Genomic DNA, 14,768 nt, shown 5'->3' on the forward strand with positions numbered 1-14,768 from the left:
GGTACTGACGTTGTGAACTTTAATGTTCTTTGTACATTTTTAACCATTACTGCTTAGTCCATTTTTGATTATATACTTTTGGCGCGGTTCGGTTTTTCTACATCCCGCAATGATGTTATTGTGCTATGGTCATTTAAGTTATGATCGGGTAGCATACCTATGCTCAAACCAGATACTGTTTGTGTATGAATATCTGTAAAAGTCTGTATTTCAGTCCCATTCAATCTAGCTCGCCTTATTGCGTGGTTTGCGGTGTCAATTATACTGTAATACACCCACCTATTATATAAATGTTCAAATTAGTTAAATATTTTCATACGAGGTGCAAATCTATGTGTAGCACTTCATTTTTAAAATGCATATATATTTGATTTTTCGATCCAAATCCAAATTAAGTTCATACATTTGGGTTTTTCTATATACAGAGAAGATAACATACATGTAGTATCTGTTCGGCTTTTGATTTTTCTTTCTCATTTGCATTGCCCGATGTTTTAGCATTGCCGTATCGTTTTGAGGAGGATATTTCCTTTAATATTTCACATTTCAACGCATTGTTATTCGTTCGAGGTGCTCTTTTTTTTAGAAAACAAACTTCGAGATGTAAAAAAGTCTTTGCAAACATGTACGAGTCACAGAGCATACTTTGTGTTGTGTCAAAGAGAGAAACGACACAAATGTACAAGCAGTAACATAATTAACATACAACGCGGTTTGTTTGGACTTTTATCCTTGTCTAGATAACAAAAATGTATCATCATGTTAAAAAGAAAATCAATGTTGACAGCAATTTTAAGAAACCACATTTCTATTTTAACTATTATTTTCAAATGATGAGTCAAACATGGATACAAAATGTATGGTTTTTACGATGATGACACAATAAGCCTAGTTTTGTTGTTTCAAAAAAAATCAAAACTATACGTTCACTTTCATGGCCGAGAGATGTGTGAACAATGTAGCAGTATTTGGGGTTTTTTTTTTCATTGTTTAAATCATAATTTTTGATATATTGGATAGACATAGACACACCTGTTAGTAACATCTAATGTTAAAGCAAACATTGGATCATCCTGTAATATTAACAATTGATTTGACCCATCCATATTACTCTGATAAAGCTTTCCCGTATATCGTTCTATCCAATACACATGGTTGTATACCGGGTCAATTGCTATACCTATAGGGTTATTTGCCATTGTGACATTTTCTGTCTGGTACGTATAGTTTGATGGATAATGAAATCTGATAAAAGAAAAGTACAAAACAAATTGTTATCATCAACTCATGTAACTTATTATTCGTATGTATCTAATATGAAGGAATACATTCCTTTCAACTAGAACAAATGAATTGTAATTTCAAAGCCGAAAATGCGCTAAACGTGTTTATATATATATTTATATATAACAACCCTATAGATCGCCGACAGAAAAAAACCATTACTCGATTAACAAAAGCTATGTTTTAATATAGCTGATCGAGTGGTTTAGTGGCTGAATACAGTCTAGGCGATGCTGCCACGATGTCACAGAAGCTGCAGTTTCCTCATGAGGGAAGAAAAAAAAGTTTTGCTGAAGTAAATTTGTAGAACGTAAGCGCTCTTTCATTGTATTTTAATAATTTTTGTTATTTAGATAAATGTATAAATATTGTGGATATTTGAATTTAACATGTTGAAATAAATTTAAAAATAAATAGATAAATATGTTCATCATAGATACCAGGACTAAAATTATATCCGCCAGATACGCGTTTCGTCTACAAAAGACTCGTCAGTAACCCTCGAATCAAACAAAGTTAAAAAGGCAAAACAAATTACGAAGCTGAAGAACATAGTGGATCCAAAATGTTCATAGTTTTGCCAAATAGGGGTAAGGTCATTTCTTCCTGGTAAAAGGGTATATAAAACGCTTATTTCTAGAATACGACAAACTTCAAATTCAAGTACATGCGAAGCGGTTTGTGTTCGTATCGGCCGACAAAGAAGCCAGGAAAGTCGTGGTGGTATACCGTATACATGTAAAAGGAAGGTCTTAAGAAATAATTCTAAATTCTTCTACCTTGAGATGAAAAGAAAAATAACAAAAATACCAAACTGCAAGGAAAATTTAAAACGGAAAATCTCTTATGAAATTGCAAAATCAAAAGCTCACACAACAAATAAATGAAAAACATCTGTCATATTCCTGACTTGATATAGGCATTTTTTATGTAGAAAATGGTGGAATAACCTTGGTCTAAACCTCTAATTACTTGTAGAGATAGATATTTGAGCTGCACAGAGAGTCATAGAGTAAACAATCATATCATCACAACATCCCATCTGACCATTTTAAAGTCCCTACTATGTATTAGTTACCTGAACAACACAAACAATCCGTAAAATATAGTTTTATCACGGCTTTCAATAAGTGTACTACAACTTATCTTTTATTGCCTTTAAAATGTTTAACTAGTCCCTTAACATTATCATTGAAGTTTGTATTAAATTATATGGAAGTAGTGAAATGAATTTTTTTTTATTCGTAAAACATTATGTTGGTAGTTTAGATAAATAACGTACTTTTGATGGTTGTTTGAATTCGGTTGACAGGTTTTACTTTTCAACTCTTAACACTACACTTCCACACAACCTTATCAAACAAAAGTGTTCCTATTCAGTTAAATTGTCGTTGGATAATTTGATTGCAAATTCATCGGATGGAACTCATAAAAAGCCGTTTTCTCTAATAAAAAAAGCTGAAATATTGTTTCATATTTTTCATTGCAGTTTCTATAGCCGACCACATGGTATTGGTTTTTCTCATTGTTGAAGGCCGTACGGTTGCCTATAATTGCTTACAACCACTTCATTTGAACTTTGGTGGATAGTTGTTTCATTTGCAATCATACCACATCTCCTTATTTTTATATTGTTCCAGTACTGTTAACAATCACAGGTAACTTGATCATATTTTTTCGTTAGATAAGCAAGAATTTTCTTAATATACTACTGAAATTTACAAAAGATGAATTCACTTTAAACATATCAAAAATAGATTGTAATAGCCGTCTTTTCCTAGATTTAGATATGTCAGGTCTAAACGGGAAACTCATCACTTTTTTACTTCACAAAGGACTATTTTTCGTTTCCTATTTATAAATTTTCCTTTTTATTTAATGGTGATATTCCTTTTGCACCATGTTACGGTGTATATATACCAACTTGTTCGCTATGCCCGTGTCTGTAGTGAGGGTTTAGATTCTTATAAACGTAATTTGTGTATTACTAGTAAATTAGTGATTGAAGGATTTCGTTACCACACATTACTAAAAGATAAAAAAAAAATTGGTTTGGAAATTAGGCTGTAATACAAACAAGATAGCACATTATAATGTTCACTGGGATATTGTTTACTGAGCCAAACCGAACTAAATATCATTGTTATACACGTATGTACATTCACTGTTTTACAATCTATCGATGCCTATATTTTGGCATTGTACAAGGCCATTTTTTTGTTTAAAAGTTGATGACGTCTTTACACTAAATGTATTTGATGTTGTATATATGCCGATTGATAGTTTAGTCTTAGACACAAGTTATTTTATTAGTTGATATTGCTGTTGAACTAGTTTTAGTAACTGCGAGTACTACTTTGTGTCTTTTGTGTTTTTGTTAAGGTTTTTATGTGCTTTCTATCGATCTGGTGAGTTAAGCCATTTTCAACTGATTTGTATAGTTTGTTCATATGTTGTATTGTCACAACACTGTACCAGTGTACGGGAGGGTTAAGGGCCAGCAAACATTTTAAAGCACGCTTTGTTGGTGTCTATCACAAATCAAGAGACTGTTTTTTCGGAGAATTTGTTTGTTGCTGTATGTTATATTTGTTTTTCGTTTATTGTTTTGTTCATAAACCAGGCCGTTAGATTCTTGTTTTGATTGTTTTATATTTGTCATTTCGGATCCTTTTATAGCGTGCTATACGCGATATATGATTTGCTAATTGTTGAAGGCTATATGGTGACCTACAGTCGTTAACTTCTATGTCATTTGGCATCTGTTGGAGAATTGTCTTATTGGCAATCATATCATATCTTGTTAATTTTATATTGTCTATCTTTGTCATGAAAACGTATTTCAATTTCGAAATTTTGATTCAGTTTCGGGGCTTATGAACATTCCTGATGTCTTATACATTTGGTAATTTCTTACCAAATTACAAATCCGCTGTTGTGTGATGCTTAATCACTTAATATATCTTACGAGCATATTTTATAGGATACACACAACGGGTGTCAAATGTTTGGCAGAGTCTGATTACTCTTTCGGAGCACATATGGTCATCTCCATTTTGTTGAGGTTCGTGTTCCTCAGTCTATAGTTATTTGTGTTTTGATATGTATACTTTTTTTGTCTTTGGTAGTTTATTTATGTTGCTACGGGGTTATCAGGTTGTCATCGACTAGAGAGTTTAATATATCTTCCGCCTATGTTTTTGTCCTTTAAAGGATTACTGGAGTAATAAGCAACGCAAACATATATTTTTAGACTTGGTTACTTGTATATCACCACAACCAACCTACCCTCATTTAAATAACGAAAATTTACAAAAAGGTATACGCCTTGAAAGCGTCAATATTTAAAGTTTCTTTACATATATGTGTTTGTTTATCGACATCTAGCACACATATATAATTTAAAAGGTGCTAGGTACAATTTGGAACTTGTAGAGAGGTGCCATACTGTGACTTTGAGTATACGGACAGCAACTGAACTGCTTTTATATCAAAGTTTATTTTGGGGGACATTAAATAATGCACTATATTAATTCTTGTCAGTCTAAAACCATAACAGTCGTTCTCATTACATACTGAGGTTTAATAGCTGTTGGTATGCATTTGAGAGAAGAAAAATGTCTTGAACAACATAAATATACATGTTAAATGAAAGGTGAACATTAATAAAAAAAATCATTCAAACATATTAATATACTTATAAATGCATAATACGGATTTTAAAATGTAATTGAAAATAGTTGGACATACCTTAAAATGTCGTTTTTACTGTATCTTGGAAAATAAATGTATTCATTTTCATAATCATAATCCATAGAATTAATTTCACTTCCCAGATCGGTCAAAAGATGTGTGACGGCCCTAGTCTGCAAGTTTACTTCTTTAATCTTACCATAAGTTGAAACGATAAGCTTGAATTGTAGACCTGGAATGTGAATTAAAAGGGATTGAATACATTATTGTCAATTTTTACTTTTAAATTAATAACTTTTCAATCATTAGTAGCTTCATAACAGCATAACCTGTTTTTTTCCTTCAAAACTGTGAACTGATTTGTTTGTTTTGTACTCAATTATAATGTTCCCCGTCTCAATTTGCTATATGATATGCAGGCGCACTCTTCGATTAGGGTATATTTTTTACGAGTTCACATACGTGGGATATGTATGCATCGGTCAATTATGTCATTGTGATATGTCTTTCGTTTAATTAAAACAGACGAGTATTGACTTGAGAAGTTAACTGCTTTCATATTTGCTGCAAATCTTAGAAGCTGTGCACTAACCGTTATCAGAACATTTAAACATACAATTGAAAACAAAAGAGAAAATGACAAAGTGAACAAAGTAAATATTTCTATGCCAAACGCACGTAATTTTGTATCTTTTGCATGAATATTTATCGCTTGGCTGATGTTTAATTGACACTGTATCTAACACTATTTGATTTACCTAATTTAATTTTTTTTTTTTTTAAATCTAATAGCCTGAACATAGTTATAGCTGTTTCTAAACATGCATCATAATAATGAAAGTTGCAGATGTCTAAAGAGAAATAAAATTTACTGCTTTGCCTTTTGCTGTAAATCTTAATTGTTGTGCATTACCCATAATCGGATCATGTACACATAAAACGATACAACAGATACAGTTAAGTTTGTCTCATATCTTGACAAACATCTTGATATTAACAATGATGGTCGGTTGAAAGCACACTTTACGACAAAAGAGATCATTGCAGCTTCCCAATTCTGAACTTTCCTTTTCTATGTAACAACTTTTTAGCAGCTTCTGCATATGGAGTATAACGTCCCAGTTGATACAATATGTCAGGGGGGGGGGGGGGCTTCCATTTCCTTTCATGATAGAGGGTTGTTGCTCACTAGGAAGGTATTAAACCAAGAGTTCCAAGTGCTGAAGTTGAAATCATCCTTTCGAAATTTTAAAAGACGCCTTCATGAGTTGATTGACTTCACAATACGCGAAAAAAGAACGGAATTGTAGTCACAACAATGGTAATGTATTCGTCGTATATGACGAGGTATATATTACAATTGTCGTAACTACAATTCCGTCCTTTTTGCACCGAATGTGACCTATCGAATTACAATTATAATTGCTCCTTGACCTATGTAGACATATATCCCAAAAATTAAAGATTAAATAAAGATATGCTGTCAAACTACCAACAAAATAACCACGGGCATTTGAAAAAGGAAATGAAAGACAAATGTACACAAAGGTAAAATATTGTTGATTTATTTCATGATTTTACCTAACATATTTTTTAGGGGTAACTCATATACATTTTATAATTTATAGAGGAACATACAGAATATTGTTTAATTGTATTTGATAGCAGAAAAAAAACGAACTTACGGTGAATCCATATTTTTCTTTCAGTATTACGAAATTTATGAGAGCTATTTTAACTTTGTATTCATGCAATGCTACTTTATCTCTGTATGATTCATACACTATATATCGTTTGTTTCACAATATGTAGTTTGAAAACAACTAGATGACCCAATGTATTATCTTTATGTTGAGGAAAAAATCACAATATATACTACATTTTGGCAAAGTTTAAAAATTTTCGATCAGTGGTCGATTATACCCCCATACTACCTCAAGTAATTATTTAATAAATGAAAAATGTCAGAATATTTAAAAAAAAAAATACGTTTGCAAGCACAACACGTATTTAAAGTAGAGAAACAACTAGATAAAGGAACAAAGTAATAAATAAATTAAACTGTATCTAAATAAACAAATAAACTTATCCAGTAAATAATATACACACTGTATAACTAGTTTTATTTTTTTGCGTAAACTAGAAAATTTCGTATTCACTTTTTATGAAACACAAAATAAAAAGAAGTCTCGGTTATTTGTAATTCAATTGTATATCTGTTTGGACTGGTTTTTTTTTTGTTGTTTTTTGTAGCTATTTTTGTGTGTTTAAATCGTTAAATTGAACTAGTTATATTTGTTTTAAAAACGTTTCCATTACTGACCTTGACCAATAAGGCAGAACAAAATCACCAATTCAGACAAAAACATCACCTTGCAATTCATGTTGATCTGATCTACAAAAACATATGTGTGTTCAATGTAACTCTTCAGCATGAAAAGTGGTATAATAAATAGATAAATGCAAACTTGATTTACATAATCCATACATATTTTGTCTAGACGTCACAAGTGTACTTGATCCCCATTATTTTTCTTTTGTCATTTGATTCATTGTACATCTCGTACTGTTCATTATTTTACACTCAATTAAAATACTTTTTTTAGATTTAAATGGCAAAGAGAATTGCATTTGTAGAAAGTATAAAGTAAGAATACCGATTAAGTAATTCATAAGCAACACTGTTAGTGTTACAACTTTCCAATTTACTAGAAACGGCCCGAAGCACAGCATTATGCATCCAAAATAATTAAAACAAACTGTTGTAGTAATATCAGATACGTATATTCTGATTCTGTAAGTCATAAATGATTTTTTTGTTGTTGTGCTAAAGACTCAAAACATATAAGATGTATCAATTTTTATTGTCAGGAATTGTGTGTTTGGAAATTTCCGAAATATTTAAACAAGGATAGTTCATGATTAATTCAACAAGAAATAATCAGAAAACAGTTATACCACTTATTCGTCGAACATAATAAACGTGAAAACGTATAAAGAAAAACACACACTGTGTAGTCATGGATTTTAAAATAATTTAAACACCTTAAACATGTAAAAAGTAAAATAACAATAATACCGAACTCCTAGGATAATTCTAAACGGTAAAATACTCTAAAAAATGGCAAAATCAAAAGCTAAACACATCAAACGAATGAAAAACAATTGCCATATTCCTGACTTGGTACAAACAAATCCTTATGTAGAAAATGGTAAATTAAACCTGGTTTTATAGCTAGCTAATCCTGTAACCTGTATGTCAGTCGCATAACATTCAATCATATTGACAACAATGTGTAAACAAAACAAACAAACATAATACATGTAATAGATAAAAATGTGGGTACTGCAGTCAACAGTGTGTAATAATCTTAATCATTATAAAACCAAACAACTATCTCAACAAAGAAAATCAAGATGAAATGTAGACACTCTGTAGACAAAGCACATAATCAAAAATGAAAGACAAGACTATAAAAAAATGGCCATAGTACAATAACACAATGGTAGGATGTATAAATACCGAGCCACGCCAAAAGGATATTACTATAAGTGGTCTAAACAGTAAAGGTTAGAAATATACAAAGACAATTAAACGAACACTATAACACGAAAAAAAGATGCTAAACAACGTCGGTTCCGACACGTCAAGACCATGGTGTATTATTTGTGAAGATGATACGGAATATTTAGATAAAATATGAAAACAAAACGTTAAATACGTTGATGCGTCTGAAGCACTTTCCTGGATTTACCTTCATCAGGAACGCAAAAAGTGGAATATTTCAAAGCCGAAAATGTATAAGAACCGAAATTGTTGAAGATCTATATGACAGAAAAATACCTAAAAAATTGCCATATCCATTTAAGGTCAACTTTGCCTGAGGGAGTTGAAACCTTATATAATTATTTATAATTTCAAAATTAATAAACAGAGACTTTTAGAAAAGTTTGCTATAAATTATGTCAGTACTACTGAGCTGATGATATCCTCGGGGACTAATAGTCCACCAGATAAGGTATAAGAAAATCGAGTTACAACTTTTTCATAATATGATATTAAAATGAAACAATCGAATCCTTTTCCTTTCAGTCAATACATTTTCTTATCGACCCATTAAATAATTTTGACTTCGAACTGGGTCAACACACATTCATTGGGTATGCATACAAATATGTATTTAGTGAAATATAAAATCTCAAAAAGTTGGATGTTGAAGTTGTTGTTATTTTTCTTTGAGTATATACAAATATGGATCGAAGAAAGGGTAAATATCAGAATTATCAATCGTAAAAGATTATTTCTCTGACGACGGATCCCGAGTTGAACAAAAATATAAGGGGTGACAATCTTGGATATGCAAGGCTTACAATGGTCACGTATGTTTAATTATACCAAACTAGCAATAACAGAGCCTTTCGCAGACCATTAAACAACACGCATACTAAGGAAGCTCTTGCACATGTCTTAGAGAAGTATTTTATTGTCCAATCTCTTACGCCAGAGAATTATTTTGAATCTCAAGTTCCAATCTGCCCCCCAAAAAAACTGAGTGGTGAAAACATGACAAACAAAAACTCACTAAACTTACATAAACTTCAGTTCAAAATGTGTAGTAATGCACAAATATAACATTTGTTTTCAAGTTGTGGTATTTCACGATATAAAACGATTGAAGTGCACTAAAACATACCAATAAAGGGGAGCTTACTCCGTAATTTGCTATCATTCTAACCAAGACATTTCTTGTGATTTCTCGAATTATAAGACACGCAAAAATGAACGACCTTCCATTTTCTGTTTACTCAGGATGACAGTAACCCCAAAAATGGATGGTTTTGTTCGAGTTTTTTTCTCGGCCATGTAACATGTGCAATGTAGCAATTTTCATTGACTGTCAAACAAAAATAAATCTTGCTACACTTATTTTACCTTCTCTTAATGACTGTAATGTTGTTATGTACATGAATTCACTAAACGCTGTTATCAACTTGAAATCATTGAACTTTGGTATATATAGGACACTTTATATATAGAACGTCGTTATTTACTTCAAGTTATAGAATGCTGTTATGTAAATGAAATCATAGAACGTTTTTATATACCTAAAGTCATAGAAAGAACATTGTCAACCGAGGCGAAACTGTGTAAGGTAACTTACCCGATCAAACTTCAAGTAGCTTGTATTCCTTTGATTTGTGCTTCAAAAGATATGTTTAATCATATACATTTATATTTCGAAACTACGAAATGTTAGTGTGTTCTTTGTCTGCATCAACATTATTGTCTGACGAATATCGATGTAGTTCAGTAGTTCTGAAAGTGTTTTATTTAAATGGGGCGGTATGGGATAGGTGTTTTTGCTTCACGTATAGTCATGTATTATAAACATATATAATTGTGTCCAAAACATATGATTGCTATAACTATTTACGAAAACTGTATAAATAAAAAAAAGGAAACAAATATAACACACGACCAATCTTTGAGGGCTATTGTGTCACATGACAAGTTCATAAAAGGAAGATTGAAAATTGAAATTACCTTACCTTTATTCCTTTTGATATATTTCATGTATTCTTAATTTATTCTTATCCTGCACATCCATAATACATTTATCCCTGGACGTTCAGCAAACATTAATTAATCATTTCTTCTATTCCTTTTTAACACATTCAGGTATTCATTCTTATTGATCAAACACGCTAATATATGACTTTTTTATTTTCCTTTTCAAATTATATAGTAGGAGCCGAACCATATGCTGCCATACAAGATATCGTATTTAGTTTCAAGCAACACACATCAGAAATAAAGACGAGGTTACTTGAATTGAATTACTTCTTAATTTTTGCAAAACAAATATGATTTTTTTTTGTATCAACATTTATAATCTAGCAGAGAAAAATTGCGTTCAGGTTAAAATCAACAAAGCGTTTTGCAAATTAAAAATAAAAAAAAAATTCTTGATTGTGGCCAAAACAAGCGGTTCCGTGCGAACACTCTGGTTTCCGCGTCAATACAAACTGGCTTCACGGTATAGTCAATGGTTCTAAAAGTAGAGTTTAATACCAACAATCTATCAATCAATCAAGCGATCATATATACCTCGCAATAAATGAAAAGTACAGAAAATATACCTTATCAAAATGAAAAATTAGAAGCTCAAACACATCAAACGAATGTTAAGACAACTGTCATATTCCTAACTTGGTACATACATTTTCATTATGTAGAAAATGGAGGATTAAACTTGACTATATATTTAGCTAAACCTCTCAGTTGTACGACATTCGCATTCAATTCCATTATAATTAAAACAATGTGTAAACAAAACAAACAGACATAATAGGTAAACATGTCAAAAATAGACTGGCTGCAATCAACACTGTGATAAAAATTACTGTTCTATAATATATTTCTTTCTGGATAAATATAATTTTATAATGACACATTTATAATCATTTTGGTAAGCTGAAAGTAATAATTTATTTTATTTTTTTTTTTATCAAATTGAATTCCCGCTATTTTTGTCTGTGTCCTTTATGATCAGAAATCACTTTTTGTTTCTTTTAACTGTTTTTTTTTTTCTTGTTTGATAGGGATAGTCACATGTTAAACTATATTTTCGAAGGTAGAGAGAAAACGGCGGATAGCAAAAAGCATATTGCACGGTTATTTTTAGAATATCTAAAAACCGATATACTTTGTGACGTCATGTAATGAATTTCATGATATTGTTAAAAGCTTTATAAAAAAATATCTATGATCGGTTATTTGAAGAAAAAAAATCTTCAAATACATAACATGTAAAAAAAAATATCAAAAAAGTAAATGAAATAACAACTAATCTGTTGTTATTGTCTAGGAGACAATATGCTATCTATAAAATTACAACAAAATCAAATGACGATTTTGATACAAATATGGTCGGAAATTAATAATATAACAATTATAGCCTATTTATGAGGTCAATACAGGATATATCGACCCAAAGAAGTATATCGACCTCGGACTTCGTCCTCAGTCAATATACTTCTTTCAGGTCTATATATCCTTGTATCGACCTCCTACAAAGGCTATAATTGTATAATATATATACTTAAAATAATACAATACGTTGAACATGCCAGATTGTTTGCGAATTTCTCCCTTAATTACGAAATTTCAAACTGCTTTTGTTAATAGAAGTAATTTGAACACAGTTTAGCTCATATCCTTTAATCACGTTACATGCAGTGAGCGTACTTGTTATTATACAAGAAAAGAAGGAACAAAGCATTTTTGTCTTTACAAAAACGAAAAGCATTTTAAATCTAGTATCTTAGTCTCATAAACAAAGTGAATTTGGATGTTACACCTACTTACTGTAATGTAATATTCTGGTCTATGTCTTTGAACACACAGGACAAAGATATGATCATGTTTTTGTCAGTTGAATAATGGCATGTTAAGGAAGTTCACTACTGCGTTTTAAAATAAAAAGATTTTTAAAATATTGTTATACATTGATAGTACATAAATAACGAAACTAAAAAAACAGACAAGCATCTGTGTCCTTGTTTTTGAGATAGAAGCCATTGAACATTTGGCGGGAACTGGTTTTCTCTAGAATGTTCGTATACTTAACATTCGCACCATTCATTTTTTTTTTCAAAAACAATAAAAAAAAAAAAAATAAAAACAAGGATTATTTGAGATTTTCGAAAAAGACTTTTTTAAACTTTATGTTATTGAAATATGAAAACAAAAGAAGGGTTAAGCGGGCAAAATTTGTAATTGCACTTCATGGATAAAACCAGAGTATTCCGAATATCTACAATAAAAAAACAAAACAAAGAGCAGCGACCTTCATTTTAAATTAGTGTGGTTTAAACTGATACAGATATACATCATTTGTCGCACCTCTATATACTATAGAAATGATGTGAAAGCATCTATGTCGTTGTCATTTAAAAGGGGAAGGTTTATGACATGCAAAAACAATTTATATCAGTGTTTTACATCATAACGGATTTAAATGAATACTAGATAAATATAACTAAGCGTATTGCAATGTATCAGCTCACCTGGTTCAGTGTCAGCATTTCTTATCTCTTTGCACTGCCTAGTGTTTTGAAAATTATTGTGAAAACTATGATAAATAGAGAGATTCGTTTGATGGAATTGAATCAACAAGAAAAGATATGCGACTAACTACCAGGGTCGAAATGGTCTGTTGACTACTGAAGATAATGTTGCACTTGATTGACGATTTTTATTTGTGTTTTTGTCTATAAACTTGATACCTTTAAAAGATAGGGAGACCTTTTTACAAACCCATTATTGGTAAGCTTAAGAATAGAGTTACACAGTTATATACATGTCATGTACAAGTTGCGATTTTGTACATGTTATAATGTGTACAGAAATATTGTACCTGTTATAATTTGTACAATGCAAAAATACAAGTTATAACATGTACAAAAGTACTTCGTACATGTTGTAACATGTACAAAATATTGCTAAAAATTGGTTTTAACTTCTACAAAATTTGAAAATTAAGCTATGTTTTATTTCAAGTACTACCCCACATGTCATCAACTCAATAATATTTTCATCTTTTGTTTATTGTCCATTCATGTTAGTGAGTTTTTGTCCTATATATATAACCATCCGATATAATTAGTCGACTCTCAAAACGAGTTTTTTTTTAATTTGATATCGATTTTAAATAATGTTCTGCAATTTTTCTTTTGATTAAAACTTTACATTTTTTAGACCTCAAAGAGAAACTTTAAAAGGCAGACAAAATCATCTTGGCAATATCTACAAATAAATCAGAATGCTGAAGCTGTTAGTCGACACATCATAGGAGTCTTTATCCTTCAATGACATGTTAATCTATTGTTTGCGCTTTTGGATATATTCGTGAAAGCTGTTATAGAGAAAGGGAACTATTATTTATAAGAACAAACTATGATCCGCTAGTTGATATCTGCAAACAAATTCAAATGACCGAAATTTAAAATTTTGACCAAATGTGCGTTCTTGACAAAACATACAGTAGATTGACAGATGATGTAACAGCCAAAAGTATGAACGATGGAAAATGTACATGTACACAAAGTCAGTAGACCAAAATCGTCAGTCGACCTCTTTTAATTTTAACTATTGCCTTTAAATGGAGATTTGTACTATTTGCTTGTGTTTTTTACCTTTATTATTACAATCGTAGATTAAGAGAAAATCAGGCATTACATTGATCAACATCTTTTTAACAATATTAATCGAGGATTGGCTTTTATCTTCTCAAGGTCAAAAGAGTAATGTCCCTTGGTAGTCATCATAAAGAGATTGTCTTGAATAATATGCAAACATCCTTTGTAAATGCTGTTGGGTTGTTATTCATGAAATAAAAGTCATTCTCACTTGAAGATGCCAAAACATTTTATCTTTGCTGTACTATCCATTGAAAACCACGAATTTGTATGACCTTTGTATAACAGATGTCACACAAATATTCATGTTTAACCCCGCCGCATTTTTGCGCCTGTCCCAAGTCAGGAGCGTCTAGCCTTTGTTAGTCTTGTATTATTTTTAATTTTAGTTTCTTGTGTACAATTTGGAGTTTAGTATGGCGTTCATTATCACTGAACTAGTATATATATTTGTTTAGGGGCCAGCTGAAGGACGCCCCCGGGTGCGGGAATTTATCGCTGCATTGAAGACCTGTTGGTGACCTTCTGCTGTTGTCTGTACTATGGTCGGGTTGTTGTCTCTTTGACACATTCCCCATTTCCATTCTCAA

General features: G+C 31.1%; 1 long non-coding RNA gene across 1 annotated transcript; it reads right to left on the bottom strand.

Annotated features, from left to right (window-relative positions):
- Nucleotides 1-1,038: 1,038 nt before the first annotated feature.
- LOC127736854 (uncharacterized) lies at nucleotides 1,039-10,283 on the bottom strand. The gene is made up of 4 exons (XR_007999225.1): nucleotides 10,140-10,283; nucleotides 7,301-7,372; nucleotides 5,035-5,209; nucleotides 1,039-1,245 (listed from the first exon to the last, which is right to left on the bottom strand). It is a non-coding gene; the product is annotated as an uncharacterized LOC127736854 (long non-coding RNA).
- Between the last annotated feature and the right edge of the window lie 4,485 nt (nucleotides 10,284-14,768).

The sequence above is a fragment of the Mytilus californianus genome, unplaced genomic scaffold (genome assembly GCF_021869535.1).
Source record: "Mytilus californianus isolate M0D057914Y unplaced genomic scaffold, xbMytCali1.0.p SCAF_38, whole genome shotgun sequence".
Classification (NCBI taxonomy): domain Eukaryota; kingdom Metazoa; phylum Mollusca; class Bivalvia; order Mytilida; family Mytilidae; genus Mytilus; species Mytilus californianus.